The sequence below is a fragment of the Halichoerus grypus genome, chromosome X (genome assembly GCF_964656455.1).
Source record: "Halichoerus grypus chromosome X, mHalGry1.hap1.1, whole genome shotgun sequence".
NCBI lineage: Eukaryota > Metazoa > Chordata > Mammalia > Carnivora > Phocidae > Halichoerus > Halichoerus grypus.
The window spans coordinates 118,170,861-118,178,517 of record NC_135727.1 but is presented as its reverse complement, the minus strand read 5'-3'; positions in this window follow the sequence as shown (position 1 = coordinate 118,178,517).

The following is a 7,657-nucleotide window of genomic DNA, read 5'->3' as shown; positions in this document are numbered from 1 at the left end:
AGTCAGAAAAGACTACACAGAGATGGTGACAAGAGCTGAGCGCTGAGAAATAAATAGGAGTCTTTCAAAGTAAGGGAAAGACATTACAAATGAAAGGAACAGCGAGCACCAAAGCTCAGAGGCAAAGCACATTCTGGAGGCTGCAAATATTCTGTGAGACTGGAGTTGAGGCTGTGAAGAATAGCAGGGGTGGGGGTGGAGGAGGCTAGGGGGCAACTGAGGTCCCTGGTCTGTCCTGTAGTCAATGGGGAGCCAATGAAGACTTTAAGCAAGGGGTGACCAAGAAAGATTTGGGTTGAGGAATGCTCACTCTATTGGTGGGTGTGAAGGGCCAATTGGAGGGAGTGAGGTTGGCAGCAGGGAGACCAGGTGAGAGAGGCTGTGGCAATGATCAGGGTTTGAATCAAGGTAGTACCAGCAGAGATGAAGAGCAGGAACTTGAGTCAAGTTCTACGCAGGATGCAGAATTGATAGGACTCAGTGATGGAGGAAACAGGAGGAGTTAGGGTAACTGGCACCTGGCTTTCTGAATTGGGTGATGGGGTGGATTGGGGGTGTAGCCACTGAGACAGACCTCCTGGGAATAGGAAGAGAAGCAGATTTGGGACTGGAGGTGATGAATGCTATATGTTCCCCCAGAAGCAGAATCCTGAGACAAGGATTCAAGAGCAGAAAGTTGATTTGGAAGGTGAAGGTAGGAGGTCTTCAGTAAGTGATGGCTAGTCATGACTATCTCCCCTCACGTTTGTGCTTTGGGCTCTTATTCCCAAGGAGCTTCAATACCCCTTACCTAGTACAAGTCTTACAACCTTCCTTTTCCATGTGGAGGGAGCGGGTGGACGGCCTGGGTTTGGAGCCTGTTAGTGGAGAGCCCTGTACAAGCTAAGCGAGAAGCCTGGTTGCAGGAGACAAAGTAGAGTGCATGTTTAGCAGCAAAAAAGGGACCAGAAACAAAACTTAAAGCCGGGAGAGAGATTTGGAGTCACGGGGCGTGAAATAATAGGCAGTGGATTTTGATTAAGTGGAAAATAGACTCCGATTTGGTTTTGGAAAGCTAAATTATTTTGCTGGATGGGAAAACAATGCCGACTAGAACACGAGTGTGTCTGAAATACTGGCACAGAAAGGACCAAGAATAGGCTGGCTCAGAGATGACCCCACACAACCCAGCCGTGCGACGGGGAAAATGACGTTCGGTAGAGAACACACACACACACACACACACACACACACACACACACACACACACACACACACACACACCTTTACATAAGCCAAGTCCTCTGTCAGACTTGCCTTTCCTTTCTTAAAAATTTATTCACAATGAACCAGATTGATCTCTCAGTAAGAAAGGGAAACTCGTCAAAGTTGCCCTGGGGTGATGAGCACTGACAATTAGACGATTATCCAAAGCAATCATAACAAATAACTGCTGAGACACTCTGAGGGAGGAGCGTTAACGTTAAAGGAGACAACAAGCAGCGGCTCCTAAATATCCCCGATGGCTGGAAACCACCATCCCCTGCGCCTGGCACTGTGGTGACAGCAAGGGTCTCTCTCTGCCATTGTCTCTTGGAAGAAGAGCTACGGAGGGCTTTCTCAGCCACTAAACCCAGGGGCTGTTGGGAGCGATTACCTCGCTCTCAGATACAACCTATCTGACCTAGCTAGCACGCCGTTTATCAACAGACCAGCACATGGCCGTCAATTTCACAAGTGGTCCACGCCCCCAAACGACTGCACGCTCCTGCCACCTTCCGTGCGGGGATGGCCCGTCGGGTTTGTCCCGATTCACGCATGGCAAGTCTCTCCGGCAGAACTGACAAGGTTTCTGTTGCTACAGTAAGTTCAAGAGGTGAAAGGACTCGACGAGGTCATTCATTTTGGAACAAGGCCTCGGTGTGTAATACAGGATGGACTCTAATCAGGCTGTCTGTCTTCAGCTGAGAGAATTTCTCAAATTACTGAATTGTATGAACAATTTCATAGAAGGAGGAAAAGAGAACAAGAGTAAAATCTCTCTTGCTAGGATGGCTAGCAGTTTTCACTGCCGTCCTTTGCCTTTGTGGCCTCTCTGTGTCGGGACCTCCGAGCTCTCACGAGATTGCTCGACATCAGCCCCTGCCTACCTCGGCCCCTCGCAGGTGAATTCTCTGCTGCTCTTCCACGAGCATGCCTGCCCAATTTCTGAACCAGACCAGCAGTGTGTTGGGTCTGACACGAAGCTGGCTTCTCCCATCCGAGCCCCTCGTGTTCCCGAGGCGTCCGTCGCTCAGCCACCGGGTCACAGCATTCTCCGGTCATCCTCTCCGTGACCCCCTCCCACACTGGCCTCAGCCCTAGGATTAGGCTTCTGGGTCTGCTTCTCTGCATGGCTCTCATGCCTTCCACTGACATAGAGTTCCACCACCTAATCCCACTCACTAAAGTATTTCCCATCAATCTGTGATGGCCAGATTGCTGTCTGCACGGGACACAGTTGGTTTCTCAGTCACGGGCACCCCGCCTTACAGGGAATGCCCCAAAACTTGACAAGAATGTTTGCATAAATTGTAGACTACCACCATCCTGGATTATCTCCTTCACTCCTATTAGATGGGTCTTCATTAGAGATTTATAGTGATTGTTTTTGTCTTTTTGAAGAACAAACATTTTACTCACAAATAAGGTGACCTTCTGAAAAACTACAGTATTGCTTTAGAAAAAATTCATAATATAAAAATACTTCAGAATACATATAATTTATTCTTTTAAGATGATCTTTCATCATAACATTCATTAAAAATTATATATAAGTGCAACAGGCTATTCTATCTTCAGTATAAACATTCAATCATAACCCCTCTCAATGATCTGTATATTCCCTTCAAGTTTTTCTCTCTATAGCATTTACCCATCTGAAATAATATTACATATGCTTTTACTCTTGCTTTTGCCTCTTAATAACTTCAACTAATAAGCATTTCCCATAGCATCCTGATATTACATAATCAAAATAGACATTTTCGGTGGTTCAGTGAACAATTTTATCAAGTACATTCATCACCATATACTTAGCTTTTCCCCTACTGTTGGAAGTATAGGCTATTTCCAAATTCTGCTGTTGTCACGAACACTACAATTAATTTCTTTGTGTATATCAATGTTCCCATTAATAATTATTTCTCAGAATAAATACACAGCTGTAATATTTCTGGGGCAGACACAGAAACATTTATATGTTGCCAAACTGATTTTAAAAAGGATATTCCACTAACTCTAAGTATGAGCTCTGAGAGTACTTGTCTTATGAGTACTCACCAGCCTAGGTCAAAATATTTGTCTTATTTTGTTTTAAACTATATTTCACTGATTACTAGGGAGGTGGGCCATTTTTGTGCTTTCTACTTGTATACCTAAGGTACACTTATATACCTTGTCAGTTTATTGCTTTCACACACTTATTAAATAATAGTATTTGCATCTTATTTTTGTATATGTGTCCTTTATTTAATACAATGTAAATGTAAGTCACAATAGCAACAAACAAATCCCAAAAGTGGGGTTGCTGGATCATATGGGAATTCTATTTTTAATTTTTTTTAAAGTAGGCTCCACACCCAGCATGGAGCCCAGTGAGGGGCCTGAACTCATGACCCTGAGATCAAGACCTGAGCTAAGATCAAGAGTCACACACTTAACTGACTGAGCCACCCAGGTACCCCCAGCTTCTAATTTTTTGGAGGAGCCTCCATACTGTTTTCCATGAGGGCTATACCAATTTACATTCCCACCAACAGTACACAAGGGGTCTCTCTTCACACTCTCGACAATATTTGTTATTTCTTGTCTTTTTCATAATAGCTGTCTTAATAGGTGAAATGATATCTCATTGTGGTTTTGATTTTTATTTCCTTGATGATTAGTTACGTTGACCACTTTTTCATGTACCTGTTGACTACTTGTATGTCTTCTTTGGAAAAATACCTATTCGGGTCCTTTGCCCATTTTTTAACTGGATTATTTGTGTTTTTTTGCTATTGAGTTGTATGACTTCCTTATATATTTTGGATATTAACTTTTTTTATACCTCAGATACATGGTTTGCAAATATTTTCTCTCATTCCATATGTTGCCTTTTCATTTTGTTGATTGTTTCCTTTGTTTCTTAAAAGCTTTTTAGTTTGATGTAGTCCCACTTGTTTATTTTTGCTTTTGTTGCTTGTGCTTTCGATGTCATATAAAAAAAATCATGGCCAAGACCAATGTCAAGGAGCTTTTTCTGTGTTTTCTCCCAGGAATTTTAGTTTCAGGTCTTGCATTTAAATCTTTAATCGATCTTGAGTTAATTTTTGTGTATGGCATAAGATAAGGGTCCAATTTCATTCTTTTATGTGTGTATATCCTGTTTTCCCAACACCATTTATTGAAGAGACTATTCTTTCCCCATTGTGTACTCTTGGTGCCCTTGTCAAAGACTAGTTGACCATATATGTGTGGGTTTATTTCTGGGTTCTCTATTATGTTCTGCTGATCTGTGTGTCTGTTTTTATGCCAGTACCGTATTGTTTTGATTACTATAGCTTTGAAATATAATTTGAAACCAGGAAGTATGATGCCTCCAGCTTTGTTCTCCTTGCTCAAGATTGTTTTGGCTATTTTGGGTCTCTTGTGGTTTCATTTATCCTTTGGATGTAAAGATGGTTCAACATACACAAATCAATAAATGTGATGCACCACATTAACAGAATGAAGGATAAAAACCATATGATCATCTCAGTAGATATAGAAAAAAGCACTTGAAAAAATTCAACATCCTTTCATGATAAAATCTCTCAACAAATTAGGTATAGAAAGAATATACCTCAACGTAATAAAGGCCATATATGACAAGGCCACAGCTAATATCAGACACAACAGTGAAAACCTAAAAGTTTTTCCTCTAAGATTAGAAATAATACAAGGGTGCCCATTCTCTTCACTTCTATTCAACATAGTACTGGAAGTTCTTACTAGAGCATTTAGGCAAGAAAAAGAAATAAAAGGCATCCAAACTCAAAAAGAAGAAATTAAATTGTCTCTGTGCAGATTACATGATCTTATATGGAAAAAACTCTAGGGGTGCCTGGGTGGCCCAGTTGGCTAAGTATCCACATCCGAATCTTGATTTCAGCTCAGGTTGTGATCTTAGGGTTGTGGGGTCAGGGCCCGTGTTGAGCCCCATGCTCAGCATGGAGTCTACTTTAGATTCTCTCTCTCCCTCTCTGCCCTTCCCCCCGCTCATGTTCTCTCTCTCTCTAAAATAAATCTTTTTAAAAAAATACTTAAAAAAAGAAAAAACTCTAAAGACTCCACCAAAAAACTGTTAGAACTAATATACAAATTCAGTAAAGTTGCAAGATACAAAATCAATATACAAAAGCCAGTTGTGTTTCTGTACACTAACAACACACCATCTGAAAAAGAAGTTTGGGGAAAAAACCCAGTTCCAACAGCATCAAAAAGAATAAAATACTTTGGAGTAAATTTCACCAAGGAGGTGAAAGTTCTGTGCACTGAAAACTATAATACAATGATGAAAAGAAATCAATGAAGACACACAAAAAAATGGAGAGATATCTTGTGTTGTTGGATTGGAAGAGTCAATATTGTTAAAATGTCCATACTACCTAAAGTAATCTAAAAATACAATGCAATCCCTATCAAAATTCCAATGGCGTTTCTCATAGAAATAGAAGAAACAATCCTCATATTCGTATACAACCACAGAAGACCCCGAATAGCCTAAGCAATCTTGGGAAAGAAGAAAACGCTGGGAGTTTTTTTGATCATGAATGAATGTTGTATCTTGTTAAATGTGTTTTCTGCATCAATTACTAGTGATTAACGGATTTTTCTTCTTTAGTCTGTTGGTATGATACATTTCATTGATTTATTTTTTTAAAGACTTTATTTTTTTAGAGCAGTTTTAAGTTCACAGAACAATTGAGAGGAAGGTATGGATTCCCCATATAGCCCCAACCCCTCCACATATATAGCCCCCCCCCCATTATCAGTATCATTCACAAGACTGGTACATTTGTTACAACTGATGAACCTACACTGACACATCATAATCCCCCAAAGCCTTTGGTTTCATTCTTAGTGTTGTACATTCTATAGATTTTGACAAATGTATAATGACATTTCTTCATTATAGTATCATACAGAGCACTCTCACTGCCCTAAAAATCCTCTGTGCTTCATTCAACCCCTGGCAAACACTATCTTTTTACTGTCTCCATAGTTTTGCCTTTCCCAGAATGTCATATATTGGAATCATAAGTATGTAGATTTTTCGGATTGGCTTCTTTCACTTAGGAATATGCATTTAAGGTTCTTTCATGTTTTTCCATGGCCTGATAGGTTACTTCTTTTTAGTGATGATTAATATTCCATTGTCTACATGTACCATGGTTTATTTATCCATTCGCCTACTGAAGGGCATCTTGGTTGCTTTGAAGTTTTGGCAATTATGAATAAAGCTGCTGTAACTCTCCATGTGCAGGTTTTTGTGTGGACATAAGTTTTCAGCTCCTTTGGGTAAATACCAAGGAGTGTGACTGCTGAATCCTAAGATAAGAGCATATTCAGTTTTATAAGAAACTACCAAACTGTCTTCCAAAGTAGCTGTACCATTTTGAATTCCCACCAGCAACGTATGAGAGTTCCTGTTGCTCCACATCCTCACTAGCATTTGGTGTAATCAGTGTTCCAGATTTTGGCATTCTAATACATGTGGAGTGGTATCTCACTGTTGTTTTAACTTGCATTTCCCTTATGATATATGATATGAAGCACATTTTTATAGGTTTATTTGTCATCTGTACATCTTCTTTGGTGAGGTGTTTGTTAAGGTCTTTGGCCATTTTTTAATTGGGTTGTTTTTTATGGTCAAATTTTAAGAGTTCTTTGTATTTTTCAATAACGGTCCTTTATTAGATGTGTCTTTTGAAAATCTTTCCTCCCAGCCTTGTCTTCTAATTCTCTTGCCATTGCCTTTTGCAGAGTAGAACTTCTTAATTCTAATGAAGTCCCGCTTACCAATTATTTCTTTCATTGATCGTGCCTTTGGTGTTGATCTAAAAAGTCACTGCCATTCCCAAGTTCATCTAAGTTTTCTTCTATTTTATCTTCTGGACGTTTTATAGTTGCATTTTACATTTAGGTCTATGTTTCACTTTGAGCTAATTTTTGTGAAAGGCGTGAGATCTGTGCCTAGGTTAATTTTTTTTTGTATGTGAATGTCCAGTTGTTCCAGCATCATGTATTGAAGAAACTACATTTACTCTGTTGTATTGCCTTTGCTCCTTTGTCAAAGCATTAGTATGTTTTTGAATGTTTGAATGTTGTTGAGGACTTTTGTGTCTAAGTTCGTGAGCAATATTGGTGTGTAGTTTTTTTGTTTTTTAAATTTCTTTTTGGGTTTTTTTGGGGGGTACCAGTTGTTCTAGTTTTGGTGTCAGGGTAACACTTGCCTCATAAAATAAAGTGGAAAATTTTCCTCCTCTTCTATTGTCTAGAAAAGATTTTGTATAATTGGTGTTAATTCTTCTTTAAATGTTTGGTAGACATCTCTTATGAAACTGGAACTGAAGAATTCTGTTCGCGGGAGTTTTAAAATTACAAATTCAGGGGC